Consider the following 22,274-nt stretch of genomic DNA (forward strand, 5'->3'; position numbering starts at 1 on the left):
ACATTACATTTTTATATAAAAATAATATTGGTGGATGTAAGCTATGTGGCAGAGTTATAATTATGCACAAAAGCCCCTCCAAACACCAAACCCATTCATTAATTAAATTCATAATGAGACAATGTGGGTAATCGTCTGGAACGTGGACAATGTGTTGATCAACCAACTGTGGAATACCAGCGTCACCATCAGCCCTTTAAACACAAAGTGTTGGATTTATTTTTGTTAGCCTCAAAACTCAAACTGTACAAGATGAAGTGGCCCAAATAAATGAATTGAATGTGACTGCTGGTGGTCGATATTTAATACACAGTCTGCGTTTGTGTTTCTGAAGAAGGATAGGTGGTCATGACATTAGGAAAGTGTGTGTTTATTGTATGTTTGTAACAAATGAGATGATGAGAATAACATACAACAATGCCCTTTAATGTCATTATGCATACACTTCTATACACACGGCAAATATGTGGTTGAAGGTCTATGTTTGCGCCCTCAGCTCCAACAGCGTGGGAAAGGTACGGTGGAAGCTTTTGGACAAATAAAGGGACAGAGACGCAGTCGACGTCCAACTTCCTCGTTGCTTCATTCAAAAGGAACACACACTTTTCACGCAGGCGCAAAAAACACTTGCGCGTCAGAAGCAATCGATCGACAACCCATCGAACACTCATAAATTGCAAATTACACATAGTATTTACTCTATATTAGTAATATTTTAGCAATTATAAAAATAAAAAAAATAACGATGAAATATATATCCTTTTGAACTTTAATTTACAAAGATTCTAATTCTAATTTTTATAAATGGTCAGAAAAATGGCATGAATACTTTAAATGTCTTTTAAAAGATGGCTACAACAGAACACAACAGAAATGACCATGAATGCACTATTGTGGTCACTAAAGTATTGTTAGAGGGCTTTTGTCCTCAGCAGATGCAGCTGTCAATCAAACCAAGATGGCAACACACGCACATGTAACATTCAGTAAAAGACAGATCTTTTAAGAATATTTGTATAATGCTGTAAATAATATATATATATATTAAACCACCCAATAAATTAAGTTCTCAGTGTAATTTGTTGTCTTAACTCATTAAATGTCTTTAAGTTTAATCAACAAGTATCAAAAGTCATGTTTTGGTAAATTCAGGAGTCGTTGCATTATATTATATATATATATATATAACCCTGTTATTAAATTGAAATGTTTTTTTTGTTTTTTTTTTATCAGTCCTTCATTTCACATTAATTCTCATTAAAATCTACGTTTAATTTTCATTTTTAACTACACATATATTCATTGTGTCACTTTCAATTATCAGTTACTTTATAAAGAGAGGAAAAAAAAATAAAAAATAAATAAATAATTTTCCATGCAAAATTTGGAGGCAGATAAAGCACCAGGAGATAATATCCAATGAGAATCCAACTGATCATAAACCTGTTAGTAGTCAGAACGCAATGTGCAAGCTGGAGTTTTTGTGATGTTTATGCAAAGTCACAGGAAAAGCTACTTATCACAAGGCGACAAAATCTCCCCGTCTTGAATGTTTACTGCAAAACAAACAGATAAAGATAGAGAGGAAGAAATCTTTTGACATTCCTGAGAAAAATATCCATGGCGTGTTTATTTCTCACAACCTTTCCTTTGCAGAGGCTGCCACACCCTTAGAGCTAAACCTGCGTCACATATACAGTTGGGTTTACAATTTTATGTATTTTCCAATTTAATATATAGTTTTAATTCGTGCCCTTAAAAATTAATTAGAATTTTCCTCAAAGATGGAACGAACACCAGCTGAGACACCAGCAGTCCTTCTCTGCTGAAGAGTTTTTTCTTGTTTTTTTTTTTTTTTTTTCACTGGCCTCCACAGCGATGATTATTATTCTGAAAGGGAACCATATCTCAGGTTGATACATATTTCATGCTGCTTGTGGAGTTCTCATCTGTGAATGCATGAGCCCATCCAATAATGGGCTTCATTTTTTTGGAGAGTAATGTATTTTATTTCTTATCCCAAACAGTAAAAGTTGCTTTCTTTCTGCTCACTCACCCATCATCCTCAGTGTCCTGTGCACTGTATTTCAGTTTGCGTTCCCTCCCTCTTTCTTCCCAATTTTTTTTTTTTTTTTTTTTTTTTGCTTATGTAAGCATTAAAAAAATCCATCTTGGTTGCTTTGAAAAAAAAAAAAAATCATTTTAACTCTCTGGGGCCTGTTTTAAGAGCAAAGGAAAAAAAAAAAAGTCAGATAAGTGTTTAACTTATCTGATTCAGAAAGGCACAAAGATCAGAGAGCAGAGATAAAGGGAGGATTTATGAGAAATGAAAAAAAAACAAAAACTGCAACCATTGGGATAAAAAAAAAAAAAACAAAAAAAAAATGGTTGTTTTTAGGTTGTCTGTTGGGACTGCAGCTGGTAGTTGAATACCGGTTGAAAGTGGACCATGCTCCACCTTCATGGCTCTTATTTAACAATGTCTAGAATTATGATAACCAAATTATCCACTTTATTCCTAAGGGACTTACGGTAATATTGGTTTGATAATGGTCGACTACAAGTTTTAGTGTCATGTTTAGGAGTTGTGCATGAGGACCTAAGTACAGAGAGAGAATCAGGCAGCGGCTAGGTGTAGCGTCCATAATAGGAGTCCATTTTAATGACTTCTTTTAATGCCTTTTTGCTACATGACTCCCATTTTTGACAGGTCTCAATCAAATTCCAATGCCTTTTCTGAAAATGTTTCCACTTTCAGGACATTTTCAGCACTAATAAACCCTTTCCACCAATTTCCATACCTAATGTCATATGCTGACCCATTGTTAATTGTGACCCACTATTAACCTCTTTTCACCACGTTTTATGCTTATTTTGCCTATTTAACCACATTTACAATTTGTCATGTTAATTATTTGCCAGTTTAAACTAATTGTTCCAAAATTAACACTTTGAACCTTTTTTCTTACCACTTTTTCTGTCAAATTTGCAACTTATAACCATTTTCTGTGGTTTTTAAAATCTAATTTCACCACCTTTTCCACCAATTTTGGTCACTTTTAACCCATTTTTATTTCTGAATAAAATAAATATTTGCATCTTTAAGATGACTATACACAAATAATAAACTTCCTGGATAACAGTGGATATTATTCAGATAAATTAATAAATGTGGTTATCACAGATTCATAGAACAATGGATCATAATTTTGCTGACTTTATGATGGGCCCCAAAAAGCTCTCTCTTTTAATCCCCCTTAAAAGGCCCTGTCTCCAAATGATTGTTCTTCAATGTTCATGTCTGTGTTCAACCACCTTCAGCTACAGTGGTCTCTGCTAGCTTTATTATGGGGGTTGTGGGCTGAAAAGGTTGAGAACCACTGACATAGACAATGAACCAACAACCAATCTGTGTCCAAACACTCAGCTAAATAGTGAAGAAGGCTTGATTGAGAACGAGCAACACCTAGATGTAAAACATGAGTCTGGATGTAACGATTGACTCAACTCCCGATACGATTCGATTCACATTACTGGGTTCACGATACGATTCTCTCACGATTTATTTTACAAAATGGGACCGTAGACAAATGATGACTGAAAAATATTCCTGTATTTTTTTTGGGGAAAAAAAACTAGAAAATAGAGTACTATTTTCCTTTTATTTATCATTGTTAAAATAATCCCTTGATAAACTATTCAAAACAATGCAATTTAACTAAAAATAAATCTTGAATTAAATAAATAAAGGAATAATACAAATGAAGAAGAAGCCTACTAATTTAAATTATGGTTCTATAGTAAACAATGCAAAACTGCATAATAGTTCTTTTTCTTTTTAAAAGTGCAACTGAAAATGTATTTTGTGCCTTAACAATTGGACTTTCAAAAAAAATAACAGTCATTGCACTGTATTTAGGTCAGATATTTGTTTGGACCAGCAGATGGCACTGGTAACCCAGTGGTCAGTTGACACACAGTTAATCTAGCAGTGAAGAAGATATGCTCTGCGCTAGCAGACGGAGCTAATAGGCTTTTACAGATATTCACGTAATATTACAGATATTCTTTTGGTGCTAAAGGGGTAAGGAATCATTTATGAACATGTTTAAGAGTAGTAAGCAACCAGAAAGAAAGTAGTAGCAGATTCCGCCCGCTGTCAACACTTCTGGATAGCGCCCTCTGTTGTTTAAAAAAAGTACTTCGATTCAATTTTCACAGTAACGATGTGAACCGTGATACCTATGAATCGATTTTTAACTGCCTTACAATTAATCGTTACATCCCTACTCACAACCCAAACACTCTGACATCACTGGGAAGAGGAGACATGAGCAGGAACACCTTGGAACACAAGGACAGGAGTTAACACATGAAACTAGAATAAACATAATCAGAAAAACAAAAATAGGACCACAAATGCTAATAACAAAAAAACAAACAGAAACTGTCAGTTAAAGTGTTTTCTCAGTTGAAGTTAAGAAAACAGACAGAAATGATGGTGGAGGTAAACGACGCATGATCCGTGATCATCATTCCAATCAGCATTTAGAATAATGACAAATCCCAGCATTATTACAGGAAAGGACATATGATTTGTTTGTTTTTGTTGTTGTTTTTATGTAATTGTCTATTCATTTGTAAGTTTCATGGATGTATCTTGTATATTTTTGTTGTCATTTTTTTGTGTTTGGAGTCATGTGCATTTTTGCTGTTTCTGTGTCATTTGTCATTTTGTGTACTTTTGGTTTCATTATGTGTGGTTTTCTTTTAGTGTTGTCGTGGTCTTGTGTGTTTTAAGTGACTTATTGTACTTTTGTTGTCTTTTTGTGTTACGTTTGTGTGTTTTTTCTTGCCATTTTGTATGTTTTTGGAGTTATTGTGCGTACTTTTGCTGTTGTTTTGTGTGTGATGTGTGTATTTATGTTGTTATTTTGTATATTCTCTATTATTTAAGTGTATTTTTGTCATCATTTGTTTACCTTTGTATATCTTTCTGTTATTTTTATGTCATTTTGCCATTGTTTTGTGTGCTTTTGGAGTTTTTCTGTGCATTTTTGCCGTTGTTTTGTTTGTAATGAATCTTTTGTGTATTTTTGTTGTCTAACTCCTTCAATCCTTATTATTGTAAATCTTTCCTGTTTGAGTTTTACCAACCGAAGCATAAAATGTCTATAATAACCTGATCATATCCAGTGTTATTAACTTCACCTGTAAGTTGTGCAGAATCTGAACAAAGAATTGCTGCCATAAATCTATCTGCTGAATCATCACTCTATTCGAACAAGGAACTCTGTTCTTAATAGAATTTCAAAGGATCATAAACTCAGCGGTATCAGTCATTGATTTGACTTCTGTTGTATCTTGTCAAGCTGCAGTATATTCATCACTTTTACTTATTATAGTCAATCGTGAAAGGGCTTAGCACAATACACAGCAGATATGAGTATTGTCCTCACAAGTTCACAATGGTAATGGTTACTTTCCATCTGTAAACGGGCTCTTCTGAAATCCATTCCAGTCAAATACCAGGCCCACTTGACAGGCTCACCATTACTTATTAGTCAATGTTAAAGTCTCTGTTTAAAAATTAGGCACAACATCACCTTTTGTGTTGCTAACAGCAGCTTGACTCCATTAGCCCATTGATAATTATCATCAATAACTGTGGAAAAAAAAAAAAATAATCGACCCATTGAGTCAACCTTAGAATTAAAGCCTGGGAAATTAGAGCTTGGATTTTAATCATGTCAATGAACTCCTGCAGCATTACAGTTTCAAAAATAATTAAATGAAAAAAAGTCGAAATGGATCATTTGTATCACTTGATGGAAGATAATGAAAATGACATTTATTTTGACGGTTTGACTCTTTGATCAGCTTTAATGGTTTAGTGCCGGTTCTTAACCTGGTCTGACATCTTATTCCAAATAGCTTCTGAAACCACTGACTATCACGTAGTACCTCTACTACTTAATACACCCACTACCTTACATCCTATTGTAGAAGACTGTGTTTTATCTTGTTTGGTCAGACGGAGTCTTTCTTAAGGCTAAACAGCAATTTCTGCAACCACCCACTGGTACTCTCGCTTATCAGGGATCTGCCAGGCCTGCTCGCTTTCTCAACCTCTGCTGTTCTCCTCAACCCCCTGACCACCAACTCCTACTTTTTAATGTCCTATCCCACCGCTGTAGAAAGCTATGCTGATATCACCTGGTCCTAAAGCAGAGTCCAGTTGATGGTTTTTCCCCTATCGACCCATCTCTCCCAAAAGCCCATTCATTATAAGTGAAAACATCTACTCCCAAGGCATATAAAGTTTACAAATGTCATTCTCTAAACCTAAGTTGGCCAGAGTTTGTAAAGGGATTCAAGGTTAAATCTTTCTAACTGAACTGTAGTATAACGTCTCTTAACACTGTATTTTGACAAACTTCATGAAAACAGCAAGGGCAACACACAAGTTTGACTTGATTTAAGCCTCAGCCACTTTTCAACAAAAATCACACACAAAAAAAATAAAATAAAAATAAATAAAAATAAAAATAAAAATAAAAATAAAAAAAAAAAAAAAAAAAAAAAAAAAAAAAAAAAAAAAAATAAAAAAAAAAAAAAAAAAATAAATAAATAAATAAAAAAAAAAAAAAAACAAAAAAAAAAAAACAAAAACCACACACCCATAACAAAAAACGTTTTTTATAAGCTTCTATAAAAAAAGGTCAGGCAGAAGCCCACTTTGCCACAACTCTGCCAAGGTTTTTCACAAACTTAGGAACAAGTGTGTTACTGTAATATGTCAGTCAAATTGAGTATAATCATTATTATTAGACTTATGTTTGACCACTAGGTGTTGCAATTTGGCTTGAAATAAGCACATGTTCATTTTTATTCAGGTTTCTGTGGTGCCATGCGTAATGCATTTTTTCATTCTAGTCTTTGAGGCCGTTACACATGGGTGTTATTGAGAGATGCTTTAGTTAAATTAAATGCATATCAAGAGCACTCAGAGAGCGCAAACCATTGTCAACTGTCATATATCCTTTTGGCCTTTTTGCCAGATGTTGGCAGTTATCTGGATCAGTGATCATGATCATAGTACCATGATAATTCACTCTTTAAGAGCTTGTAAAAAAATAAATAAATAATATATATGTATATATATATATATATATATATATATATATATATATATATATATATATATATATATATATATATATATATATATATATATATATATATCCTTATTAATAACCATACAGTAGGTCCAAGTGTATGGGCATCCTTATTTTTTCCCCTGAAAAATCGCAATGAAATGTGCAATCCGGATATGATACGGATGAAACTTAGGGTAATTGAGGAACCGACTTGACATAACTGAACCGAAATATGAATATTTGGATTTACTCCAATAATGAGAAAGGGATTTTTTGGTTTTTGAAACTGATTCATAATCAGTATATTTGTCTGGATCCCCTCCAAGATTTAATGGAATCCTCCATGATGGTGTAATGCCTATCTTTGGGTGAAAGTTTGTCAATATCCTATAAGTACCGTTGACAAAATCCTGCTAACAGACAAATAATTAAACACGGATGAAAATATTTCCTTCTTGACAGAGTAATTAATGAGCAAAGTTCCTGATCAAAGGTAAGTAACCTTCTTATATGTTTTACCCTGTTGTCAATGCCAACATTTGTGGATGCAAACTGAATATAGGAATAGCTTGAGGTAAGCATTGTAAGATGGTCTTTGCAAGACAAAAAAAAAAACAGCAAGCCATTATTAAAATTTGGAATCCATCTGCCAGCCTCCAAATGTAAAAATGCTCTGTGAAAACACTCACTTTGCCTAAACAAAGCTAGTAATCTTGGTAAGTAGTAGTATTAGCAAAGATTTAATGTTGTGAAAATTATACTGTAAATAGAACAGGCAGACTCTACATTCACAGCTTCCTGTCAGTGTACTTGGCTTATTTTGCATGTAAAACCATTGGCAGAACACAGTAGTTTGATATGTTGCAACGCTTTAAGTACAAGCGTACAAAGAAATGTATGGTTGGTACTGATTAAAATTACATTGTAACACCCAGGCATCATGCAAGCTCCTTAAGAACAGGTGGATCCAGGGCATATATAGTGGTATCCAGACAGGAGTGGGTTTGTGTGAAATCATAACGCCAGGATTAAAAGCAGTTCACAGCTCTGAGACGTGTGCCTGGCGGCAGTAGAAGATTAAAAATACAAGTTTAAGTTTTATCACTTTTCTTTTCATACTCCGAGTGACCCCCCACAATGACGGGTATATCAACCACAAACATATTTTAGTGATCCAGTGCTGCATGAAGCAAGCCATGATTCGCTCTTTAGTTCCTCTGCCTCCTGATCTGGATTTCACCTTTTCACCTCAGCTCTTAATAATCCCCTGCCTTTTACAGGCTCATCTCATTGTCCTTTTCAGATAAAGTTCCTCTCAGCAAGTTACTGTAACCCTTTGCACACAAAGTAAATATAACCTCACACACACACACACATACACGTCTCATATATATATATAGACACAAGTTGCAAGGATAGGCATTACCAAAATGACCTTGCAACCTCTATATCCCCTTATAGGCTGAGTCTCACACTGGCAGTGGAAGTGACTGTGGAGAGTGATATTAGGATTCAGCAGCAAGCCTGATGAACACCGGCAAACAGCCCAGGTGGGTCACTATGAATTAATGAAATATACACCATCTACTCTGAAAGGCACCTCCCACCTGAAGCGGCTAGCATTCAGGATACTTTCCTTAGCACCCTCTAGCTGGGTCGTTCTCAATAAGTGCTATTTTGAAACTATCAAGCTGCGGAATGCACAGATATAAAGCCCTAATAGTCAATGCAGATTGAGTTGTGGAATTCACAAATGTACTGTCTTTTGTTTATTCCTCTGATAATCAGCCATTGCTCTGCTTCAAGCTGAAATACAGCTAGGGTTTTGTTTATCTACTGAGATTGCCAGCAGTGCAGTTCCTCCATCTTCATTACAAAGAAAAGGCCCCAAAAGTTGTTTTAATGGTAGCCCTTATCAGTTCTCTCCCAGCGCAACATGTCTTCTGAGCAACAAGGCAAATTTAAACTAGCCAATGCTTAGAATCTCCACCTGAGAGGCATCTCACTGATAACGCCTCCTGGGGGAGCACAAGGATATGTATTATAGATGGAGGCAAGGTGATTTGTTGTGCACAGACACTGGATGGGAGTATGTGACATCACTCTCAATCTGACATTTTACTCCCTAAGGAGTCTTCCTACTGTCTGCCTTGGCCATGGTTATGCATGAGGGAACCCAAACTCCAGCACTCCCTCTTCTCCTGGGCTTTAGCTGAAGACAGAGGTTGGCATTAAAAAGATGTTGGGAAGTTGAACGCAAATCAGCACCAACTAAGATGGAGTGTTGTGACGAAAATCAAAAAAAAGTTCATCACCTTTGTGGAAGAAAAATAAAACACAAAAGCAAAACGCACAAAAAGCAAGATATTAGGAAACTTTTAGTCGTGGAAAGTCCAAATAATTGTGAAGAAAACAGATGAGTATAAAATAAAATAAAAAACAAAACATTTAGGCTTTTTTAATTTGTCAGAATTATTTGCACGATACCTTTTATATCATGTATTTCTGTGGTAGAATGCTCTCATTCTTTTCTAAACCAAGTGGCTACTTTTTTGCAAAGAGAGGACAGAGTCACTAATTATGATGATGGATTAGCGGTTAGCACGTCAACCTCACAGCAAGAAGGTCCTGGGTTGAAGCTCTGGGTCGGACACTTGGGTCATTTCCGTGTGGAGTTTGCATGTTCTCCTTGTGCTGCATGGATTTCTTCCCACAATCCAAAAACACGACTGTTAGGTTGAATGGAGTCTCTTAATTGCCCATAGGAGTAAGTGTGAGTGGTTGTCTGTGTGTGTGTGTTGCCTTATGATGGACTAGCGCCCTGTCCAGGATGTACCCCCTCCTAACACCCAGTGAGCTGAAGATAGGCACCAGCAACTCTGAAAACAGGAACAAGTGGGTCAGAAAATGGAAGAATGGATGGATATATATATATATATATATATATATATATATATATATATATATATATATATATATATATATCGTATATATATATATATATATATATCGTATATATATATATATATATATATATACGATGTAAAAAAGACTAAAGTGACAAAGTAATATCGATTGTAAGACTAAGGTAAGGTAAACCCACACAAAGATACAAGTCACACCCATTCACTGCAACAGCCAATTAAAGACTGAAGTTTGGCAATTTCTAAAGATCTGCTTCACTTAGAGCCCTACGTTTATGCCTGATTTAGCAAACTCTATAGTTTTATTGAATATATATATATATATATATATATATATATATTTTTTTTTTTTTTTTTTTTTTTTTTTTTTTTTTAAGTTAACCTCTGCAATAACGCGTTGGTTTTGTTTGAAATAACTTTCTCTAAGATTATCAAAGTTATGTATAGGCTCTCAATGTAGATTCTTATTAAACTCTCCTTTCCATCCTCCATTTTCACAGAAATGCACACAGATGAATCTTTGCAGGATAAGTATTGCCTGTGACATTACAGCAAACACACTCAGTGATCAAGCGTTCCTTAAGAGGTGAGGGTAATCAGGGAGATGGGCTTCACCTATGAGACACCAGAGGGAAAGACATGGATAAGACAGGGGTGCAATGAACAAGAAGGGACTATAAAGACCTTTAGAAAATGATCTGAAACAAAACCAAAACCTAAACCATATCCTCTGTTCCACAGAATTAATAACCATATACTAGAATGAAAATCAACCAATCTTCTTTCTCTAAAGACACATAATGCAATGATAGCGCCAAGTTCTATCCAACCTATATTTTCTTGAAATGCAAAAAAAAAAAAAACAACCACCAAAAACACTACAACTGTTTTCAGTGCATATATTTTCAGCTCATGAAACTAAGTCATATATGACACATTTCACAATACATTACTATGTTACATATTACTGATGGCCCTTCTAAAAGGATGAAAATAGTGTTTGACCTAATCATTGTTTAGTGGTAAACCGATTGAAGGACTTTTGGTTTGAAAGTTGAGATGATTGTGATGGAAACAAAAAAAAAACAATGTTTAAGGTCATAGAATTGCAATGTACTTTTGACTTTACTCTTATTGAGATGTACTTCAGATTCCATAATAATGGAACATCTTGTTCTCTCCAGAGTATTATTTAAAAAGTCAGTATTGCTGTAGCTGTTTTTAAAAGCATGCATAACCTTTAAAATAAACCTACTTCCTTGCAAATGTTCTATTCAACTTCACATCCAGCTATTTATATATCTTTCAGACTTTTTCAGTAATTACAGCGAATCTTTGTCAGTCAAAGTGCTAACTACTTGTACACAACTGCACTGTCCCCCATTTTCATTCATATGCATTTATTTGTTACTAACATTCAATATATATACTTTTCACCTAAGAAGTATGCAGTCATAGTCAAACTCTGTGATAATAATGCAAAGGAAATGGTGTTTGTCCTACGTGAAACTGATTGGCATGTCCTAATTTGGATTTAAATATCACCAGTTAACACTGGTGAATTCTAACACATGGCATTTGTCATTTGGGATTGCCTAAAGAAGGCGGTAATGAGATTTTGTCCGGCAAGAGTTGTCTTTCTCTTGCAGCTATGATTTTAGGAAGCGAGAATAGACACTTTACAGACTTCTTCCTTGGTGTTATATCATAAAAATGGAATGAACATGAAATAATGAAGAGGTGGAAAGCTACCAAAGACAAAGAAAGAAAAATGTTACACATGTACTGTCACCGTGTCGAAGAATTGTACCCATGCAGACACGCACATCCTTATATAATGTGAAATCCAGCACTGTAGGATAGCCAATTACAACAGACAGCTTTACAGATGGGTTGAGGGGGTGGTTTTAGTAGCAGATCAAGGTTGGGAGACCTAGATGGCCATCAGCTACTGATGGAGTCGTATCATTGCCTCTCTGTAGGCCTGGAGAGAGAAACATCGTGGGCTTTTCCATCCCTGCTAACATTTACACCATTTTCCTTTTTTTTATGAGCAACTTGTTATCTCCAAAACATGCTTAATGTTGGGTTTTCATGCACAGCACGGATAGTGCTTTGATGGACATCCTCTCCCGTTTTCCTCCAACTATGTTTAGCTTCTCCTTTACTCATATTCCTCTCTCTGGATGCCTCGGTTTCATAACAGCCCACATAGTGCACGCCCTCTATTTTTCCTCCATAACTTTCTGTCCCAGTTCTGGCTTTGCGCCTCTCTCTCCTTTACCGTTCAATAATATTTGTCGTCACGCCTCCTCAATTTTTTCTCGCTGTTTGATATTCCAGTGGAAGAATAGCTCAGTAACATTGACCTGCCAGGAACAAAATGCATTCTCTCTATCTTTTGAGTGTGAGTGCACAGGCTCTGTGTAAGCACTAGTTTAATGCAACTTATTCTAAGAACACACCCGTGAGGTCTCCACTCTGTCTGTGAGTTTTGGGGTTATTAGTCTTGAGACGAACTTATGTATTTCACTTGTAAAATGAAAAAAGAAGCAAAGTCAGAATAATTTTTTTTACCAACCAAGCAACTCCTTTGCCATCTACAGTATATGGCCTGAACCACAATATTTTGCTCAGCTGCATTCACACTAACAAACGCTCTAGGATTCATTTGCTTGGACAGTCCTCCTCATTAGTGTGGTGTGAACGCACGAACAAAGTCTAGAGAGGATCAAACAGGTGAATTCTAGAGCAATAGTTTCTGCTGGTCTCGAAGCAACTCCGATCAAAGTCTAGAGCGATTATGTTTGCTGTGAACACAAGCACGTTTGAGAGTACTCAAGACAGGAAGTATCGGAGATAACGTCGAGCGCACGCCAGTGTGGCTGGTCGGGGGAACCGGCGACGGCACACAACAGGACTTTAAAACCACCAAAAGCACGGCAACTTGTTGCTGCTCCATTGTTGAATGTTGTGAAAGAACAAACGTTTCAGCACACTCATAAGCGCTGGCTTTGACCCATTGTTGAGAGCCTCTTCTTCAGGTTTCTATTTTTCTGCTTAGAAAAGTCTCTACTCCAGTAATGACCCCCTCAAGTGTTTAGCTCATGCTACTGCACCAAAGGTTGTTTAGTGTGGATCAGAAGTAGCTCTCTGACAGGCCACGTTTACATGATGTTTTTCAATTGGAAATTAATTATTCCAAATTAAAATATTACTGTGTTCTGCTTCTTGTTTACATGGAAATAGTAATCCGAATTGAGGTTTACATTATTCAATTTGCTTATAATCGGGGGGTTGGGAAGGGTTCTGATTGGACATGAGTAGAACTTGACGTATCACGTCTATCGGGAAAAAACACACAACAAGCCTTTTCTTTTCGGCTACAACATAGAACACCACATAACAACTGTTTTCACTTTTGTTTTGATTGTAGTTTTGAAGCAGCAGCTCAACAATAACATATGGTTTCACTTTTGCCCGTTGATCATAAGAAGGGAGATAGAGTAGCGGAGAAGGGAGAATACCATACTTTTAAGTGTTTCCAAAATCATTTTAAAGAGGAGTTAACTTTTATTCTGAATTAAAGGGGAATTAAAGCTCTCATGTAAATGTGACCATTGAAAATAAAAAATGTCACTGTAATCAGTATGTAAACAATCTGCCACATTTAAGGTTATTCCCCTGCCATCTTTGGATAGATAACAATGGTAGCATTTGCCTATAATGCCATGGGCTGTCACAAAAAACAAAAAAAAACAAAACTCAATTAACTCACTCAGTGCCATTGACGAGATATCTCGTTGAGATCTTTCTTTCTTACTATAGACTTTATATTTTGTTCAGCGTTTTGAGATGGCTTTGTTGTATGTTGCGCTATATAAATGATTGAATTGAATTCCCTCTGCCACCATCCTCATGAACACAGCCCCAGTACCCCACACACCCCCACAGCTCCACCCCATCACCACCTCCATAAAGACAATACTACCTGCAACACTTGTGTATATATATATATATATATATTGATATTGATGTTTTATTTTATTATATTATATTTTGATATTATTCATCCTTTACTTATCCCTCACCCTTTATGTCTATCGCTATTATTATTATTGTTTCTGGGTTGCTTTTTGTTTCTTGTTCTTAGCACCAACTGCCTTGTCAAATTCCTTGTGCTATTTTAAACTGTGCCTGGCAAATAAAATCCATTCTGATTCTGATTAGTGTATTTTTCTTAAACACAAATCTAAATGTTATGGTAGTTCATCAAACACCACACAGTGTACTACAGTACTATAAACATATAATTCAATGTGCATTTTTTATTTATTTTTTTAATGCAAATACTTGAGTGCTTTCACTTTGTAATGTTTTGACTGAGCTATTTTCAATTGTATTGGAGTCATTTTGGACAAGAAGTATCTGTACTTTCACTCCAGTAATGAAGTTGAGTACTTTTGTCCATCTCTAAATACCCAAGCCCTTCTAAGGTAGAAGTTCCTTGCGGTAAAGGCACTTTTTTCAGAGTTACCTGTTTGTTTCAAGGAACCAATTGTCCATCCTCTGGGACCCAATTTTGTATCGTCGACATTCAGTGCAACATAAGCCTCAGAGTGGTGAGGAAGAAACAGCCCCGTACAATATAAGAAAATAAAGTTAGACCTCAGGAGAAATGTAACAGAGAAAAGCAGAGAAACTGCATTTGAACAGAAATCAACTTATTTTAACTCTTCTTCAATCTAGCACATTTGCTTGTTCCCTATGTAGATTGAGTTTTTCAATGCAGGCTTCAACATTTGGTGTATGAAAATGAGTAAGTCAGCAGGGGATTTTTGTATGCAGGATAAGAGGAATTTAAAAAGCAGGGAGGAGTTATAAACGGAGAGCAATCTTTTCCCTTGGTGCGCAGGGTCATGTATAGATGGATGAATGCATTAACTGTGCAGATTCAATCTACATTTGCAAACCCCTGAGAGACAAAAAAAGGTCTGACCTTTAGTGCTTTTCACAGTAGAATCCTATTTAACTGTATGTGGATGAAAGCTGTGATGTATGATGGAACTCAAGCGTATTGGTGGATTTTAATGGCCACGTTAATGACAACTCATCAATAGTAGGCTCGAGTGTATCAAATTGCCTTCTAGTCTGTATGTGTTTGTGCATCTACATCGTGTGAACCTTCCGAACAGATACCTTAAGTCTTTCAGTATCCATCAAATATTATAAAGTCCTTTGTTATTTTCATCCCATTACAAAGTCTCATTTGGCTTCATAATCCACTGTGACCGCCTCCCAGCGTGGACACTTTTTCGCTCATTAAATTAACATGAGCAGAATCAGACTGCTCCGATACGGTCAACAATTCTTCGTGTTAAAACTCTGGGGGGTTCCATCAACCACACGTTGATACGCATGTCACACTCACACTCAATTAAGATCGGGGAAACGCATTAACGCACGCTCCCCACTGTTTTAGAAACATCATAGCAATGCTGTCCAATGTTAATAAAGCCAAACTCTGCTTTGTGAGAAACATCAATAACTCTTTTTTTTTTTTAAGATGCCACCGAAAAGTCCCCAAATACAAGATGTTAGGATAATAACAAAGCTTATGCTATATTTGTGTGGCATCTTCAAATGTTACACACTCCTTATTTTAGTAAAGGAACAAGAACAGAACAGAATGAGAAACAGTCACATGCACCATCCATAAACTGTTATGAACCTGGACTGACAACATGTTTATTGTATATATTATTATATTACATATATATATATATATTGTATTTTTTTTATCAAGACTGTATTATTGCATGCCTTATTTTTTTCATTGTATTTTTATTTAATCTATTCTATGCTATTGTACCTTTTTTTAAGCACCTGTAAGCCAAAGCAAATTCCTCGTTGAGAATTCTGTTCAACAATGGCAATAAAACATTCTGATTCTGATTAACTAAGGTTAATACAAATAATTTAACCAATAAATGAACAAATGAGTTCTGTGAATGTCAGAATTGCATGTGATGCTAATAGTATCTAACTTTTGTAAAAACAAGTAATGTAGTCATTCATTGCTGCTTTTCAGTAATCATGTTACAAATACTCATCTTTCGATAAACTTAGCTAAAATAAATTAATCGCAAGGTTTTGTTTCTGATGGGAGAAGCAGCCAATGTTCCACACGTTTTTTCGTATCGGCACGTTGCACTAACACGTTAATATCCCGATGGGGACACACACAAGGTTAAATATTACATTTGTGGTTAAATATATATTTGTTGTTGTGAAACTTACACTATGCTACCGAGTCTCAATTTGAGCTAATTGTCTTCACAATTGGCCGATGGAGTTAGTTTGTTGTTTTTTTTTTATTAATTACAAATCATTAAAAGAGTTACTTTAATTATTAATATTATTTCTTCAACAAACAGAAAACAAAGGTTGCGTTTTGGGTAGTTTTGTACCCAAGACCATACTATCCAAGTCTTGAACGCACTGAGGCCAAGACAAGACCAAGGCCTTAAAAAACATTTAAAATCTGATTTGCTTGCCAGGCTTCAAACTCACACAGATAAATACAGATGCTAGATGTAGTGAGTGCCTTAGAGATTTGACATATGGGTTGTGATAAGGTATGTTTTTAAAAGAAAACAAAAAAAATGTATTTTTGTAAAATATTACGTAATGGTTTTATGATTATTCAAAGTTGTTCATGGCGAGTAAAATAGGAACATGATGATTTCTTCATAAAAATGAAACACCTGCACAAGTTATGAGAAATTAAGTGTTCCATGTTGAAACGTTAAGTGAAAACTTGAAAATGTAGTGCTTTTTAAACTGGTAGCCCTTCGGACTGTTCACTGGCTTTGAAGAAGCTTGCAGTTTCAGAAGGTTGGTAACCCCTGATCTAGAACCTGCCGTTGTCCTCTGTTCGGTTTTTCAGTTGACAAATGTTTCTTTGTTTCACCACTGCATGAGTTTTGCTTTGTTTTTATTAAAAAGTGTTCAGATTGTACTTTACTTTCTACTTTATTTTGCTCTTATTAATAGTGTGTGGGGATTTTGTGCCGTGACAAACCATTTCAAAATTATCCTTTCCACACCCAAATCTTCCCTTATTGTACACTCAGAAAATACAAACCTTCACCTGCACACACAAAGATAACCTTGCCACAGTGAGTTATTCAAGTTTATCCGCAGTTCCCCATTCTCCTTTTTCTGCTGTGGGGGGAAGCAGAATTTTTCTACAGACAGAATCTTAACCAAGAAGCTCTCTATGGCTTCCTGACTTTGCTCTTCCTGTAGCCCAGTGCAGGAGCAAGCACTGATGATAAAATATTTATGAGAAAATCAGTCGGGACAGGGGATAATGTAAGTAAATGATTCAAGAGTGACTGAGCACATCATGGCAACATGCTACTTACTCATAGATCACACTTTATCATGGTTATATGTTAGTTACTTACATTACAGCGCATTAGATGAGACTTTCTGTGTCAGATCAAGGTAACTTTCATCTCTGCTTTTATTACCTGAGACGAGTTTGATGTCCTACAGTTGATCTTGGAGACTTCAAAGAACATCCCTTGTATTTTTATCCTCCTCTGTACTGCTGAGGAGCTCAGCGGCACTCTGCATTGCTGCGATCAGACCTCCCATATTTATAGCACAATCTAACTCCAAAGGGCAAAAAAAGCAGTTGCACTTCCTTTGAGTGCTTGTTTTTTTCATAGCTGAGGATTTAATTATTTGAGTGAATACGGCTGTCCACCCTCATGCTCAGAGCAGATATTATGTAGCCTTTACAATACATTATTTATCATTACAGGACTTTAAGATTTAAAAGTCAAATATTTGCTGATCTATTGCTAACAATATCACAAGATGCTAAAATAGATGTGTAAGGAGCCAAATAGACAGCAAATTAACTCATTCACTGCCAGCCATTTTCCGAACGGCTACCCCTTCACTGCCAGCCATTTTTGAGCATTTTGACTGATTTAAAGATTCACAGAACATTTTGTACTATGACAATCTGAAATCTAAAACCATATTATAAAATATTAGAGGCTCTACTTTTTTTTTGTTTTTAGCTTCTTTCGTTCTTCCGTAATCAGCAGTTGAATAGAGGAAAGTCCCACACAAATCGCCAATTTCTGACAAAAAGCTGAGAAAACAGCCTTTTTCCGAAAAATCCTGTCAGTGACTTTGAAACAAATTTTTTTTTGCTTCAGTGACACCTCAACATTGGTTTCCTTCTATGAAACAACAAAAACAATACTGAGACCGGGCTTTTGATGGCTAAATTCTTATTATTTTGCTATCTAGGTCAGAGTTGTATAGTTTTCTTACTGTATTTTGATGGGGGGAGAGACTTAGATGAAGGTCAGTCTCCACAGATGCAACTTCCTCTTACTTCCGGACATGCCGAGTGTCATCGCTTGCCCCGGTTTGTTAAGCGTTTTCTCTCACGATCCCAACACTCTCAATAGTCCAGTTAGGTCGACACATGCTCTGGTCGAGTGTGCGCTGCATTGAACTCCTGGGAGCTTCACCGTCCTCTCTCGTAGCGCCATTTTCTGCCCCGTCCCTGGGTTCTGCCTCCCCATCGATGGTGTTAATCATGGCTGATCTCTCACCCAAAGGTGCGCTGCTGCCACCTACATGCCTCCAGTTGGTCACTACAACACACTTCAGCTCCGATAATCATGAGGGACCTCTGCCAAAGTGTTTTCTAGCAACCAGCGTCAAAAAACACAATTGACGTAAAATTACATCAAAGGCAGCGAGCGTATGGATTTGAAATGACGTATTTTTACGTCAATGGCAGTGAGTGAGGTAAAGAGTAACTAAACCCCCAAACCACTTTTTTTCTGCTAAATACAAATTTACTGTATATGGGTATGAACTAGTGCTGTTGATTGATCCTGGTCCAACTCTCAACATTTTCATAAAAGTATTTCAATTTGGCATATTTTATTGTAAAATGTCAGAGTGACTGCCCTCTATGTTTATATATATATATTACAATTGATTTTTGCTATTGACTGAAAACAAGATCATGTGTCTATTTTGGGACCCTCTTGCGTCACCTTTTATAAAAACTAGCAGCTGTGGGCTCTACAATCTGTTGTGAGTATGTTGGATTGAGAGAAGTTAGTTACTCTTTCATAAAAATATATATGACAGACATTTAATTTCATAAAACTGGATGCATGGATAATGGAAGGATAGACCATCAAAGCTTTTATGGGCAGTAATATAATATTTTGGTTTGACAAGGAATGGCTTTGTAGTTGGGTCAGACCATTTCCAGAAAAACCTGTGGGGGGTTTATGCAAGCAGCAATGGTCATTATGTATAAAAAGCACTCAAAGGAAGGACAAGCTGCCAATGGGAGGCCTGGTGAAGAGCTGCGGGACCTCAGTACAACAGAGTAGCTAGCCAAAGCGGGGTTAAATCCTATGCTTTTAGACTTTGGAAGAAAACAAGCACGCAAACCAGTCAAATCCTGCATACCATGTTTAGAGTTTGCTAATGGCAGCTTTCAACAAGGGCAGCCAGCCATGAGGCAAATCCTGGAAGAAGTAGCAATAAAAGTCTTCACAGATCTGAAATAAAGGGTGATAAACCAGGTGCAACCCTAATTCCTTTGGTGGCACTGTTTCTTCAGCTGCTGTGGAGAATTCACTAACATTGCGGCACTTAAATGTGCGCGTATAGATGTGGTGGAGACCGCCCTATTTAAATGAACATTTTGCTTGTTTACCGTGGAGAGGTGAGTGCACAGAAGCACAAAATTACATTTGAAGAAGTTCAATTGGAGGCAGATAGACTTAACATTCAATAATGTTGCGCAGTCCCCATTCCCTGAGGTTTGTACCCCTTATTAGCACGTGGAGTGATGTTTGCACACATTTTAATACCCCGAAACCTTTAGTAAATCCGCCCCTGAATCGCTAGCTACTGTCTATCACCTATGCGCACAAAAGGTTCATACAGTATGTCTTTTTGCATTGCTGGAACTGGAGAATGAGATTCAGCCTAGTGCCATCAAAGACTCTGGGCTGCACATTTGTAAAGCAGAACATCAGTTTGAGCCTTCCGCCTCAACGCTGATATTCAGAAAAGAATCGCCAGCCTTTTGTGCCTGATCAGCTTGACAGCACAGTGGTTTGGTGTGGATTTTATAGTGTGGAATAATCAGATAATCAGCAAAGTATAATACATATGTAAAAAAGCAGTGGTTCTCAAACTTTTTTGGCTCAAGTACCCACTCTCTTATTTCTGAATCCATGTACCAGCAACATTTTGCTCAGAATACTATGAAAAACCAACTGTCAAGCTTCATAATGAAATGAATGAATGATGACATGCATTTTAAAGAATCCCATTATGTAAATAAGTGGGATGAAACAGTATTTAGTTTTTTATAAATTTTATCCCAGCAAACCCTGAAAAAAGGAGCAATCGGGTCAGAAAATAGATGGATTGATAGTTTTTGTCATATCCAGTCATCTCCTGCGTGGTGTGGAACCAAGACTGACGCTTGTATTTTCTGTTCATGTTCTAATCAAGATCATTCTCATCATCATCATCATTATTATTATAATTTTTCAATCAAAATAAACTCAATTTCATTTGTTCGTTTTCCATTCTCTCTCTCAAGTCCCCCCTGTAGTGTCATTGCGTACCCCTAGGGGTTTATGTTCCCCCATTTGAGAAACACTGGTTTAAAGGATGCTAAGGAACTTTCTACTCTCTTGGTTGTAGAGTTCTAAATACACGAGTATTAAAAGAGGCCTTTGAGAAATACTTTAATGTTCTTCCAGCCTTTCCTTCAATAAAAGCCACCAATAAAAAAAAAACTCATGTACAGGCAAACAAGGACAACTATGACTAGAATGTCCTTTGTATGAAATTGCAACATTACTCATAGTACCAAAACAGCGTTCTTACTTAAAACTGTTTGTGATGTGTGCATGATTAGCAGGCAGAGAGAATCAGTGGGGAAGTGATTCGAGGAGGGACTCTGTGTGAATTGATCTGAAGGTGTAGCACATTGGGATTAATCAAAGCTGTTTTATATCTTCTAAAAAGCGGCTGGAAGAGAGAGCACAAAGTCGTCTGCATAGAGAAACTAAGTGGTACTTCTGCATAGGAGCTATAATTAACTAAACTTTCTTAAACTGGACAATAAAAAGCTGCAAACATACAGACTGTCTGTATGCCTGCGTCGAGAATGCTTACTTGAGCCCAGTCAGGCTAGAATATTGTATTCCATTAATCACAATTCCAACAAGGGAGGTGTGATGCTACAAGTGATGTGTGAATATATTTATTTCATGGTATGTGTTGTGTAGGACTTATTCTGACTACTGTTGGAAAGTACTACAATGGGCTGATATACATACTGTAAGTGCTTCTTTCTTGATCTAGGTGGTTTGAAAATGTTTTGGAGAACTATCAATCCGAGCTGTAAAAAAAGTAAATTGTATTTGTTAATATTACACTTGCACCATTTCAGGGAGTCGTTTTTCTCCACATACTTTATTGCATTTTGATTTTTGTAATGTCCCAGTAGATCTAGTTAATATAACCAAAACAAAAACAGAGTTTTATCTACTGTTTGTGTCAATGGGGATCTCCAGATTCAACAATTGTTTTCAGCAGGATTGCCAATGGTTTTTGGAAGTAGAATATCCTTATGCCTCTCGGCCGTATCTCTATTTTTGGTTTTTTGCTTTTAATTACTTTATTAAAAAAAAAACCACAAAACTCGTGTCTTTTCTGTTCATTCAGCATGTCACTGAAACTGATGTGGCTCTCCTTGTCTTCTCCTTTACAAAAGCTTCTTGGTACATCTTGATGGGTGAGTTTAAGAGATAAAGTGATTACACACACACACACACACACACGCGCACACACGCACATGCACACACACACACACACACACCCACTTCCAAAGCACAGGCAGGTTCAGGAAGGGTAAAAAGCATGTTTATGTCCATGTTGCCTGCAGAGGTGTGCACATGTGCGTGTTTACCCTTTTCTGTAAAAGAGAGTCATTACGTGGTTTTCCACTTTGAGAATTGACATTTCCCTCCTTTTAGTTGCCCTTTTACAAGCAGAGCTGTGACTTTATTGCCACAATACACGCCCACCTTTCGCTTTGGAGTTTTCA

The sequence above is a fragment of the Gouania willdenowi genome, chromosome 11 (assembly GCF_900634775.1).
Source record: "Gouania willdenowi chromosome 11, fGouWil2.1, whole genome shotgun sequence".
Classification (NCBI taxonomy): Eukaryota; Metazoa; Chordata; class Actinopteri; order Blenniiformes; family Gobiesocidae; genus Gouania; species Gouania willdenowi.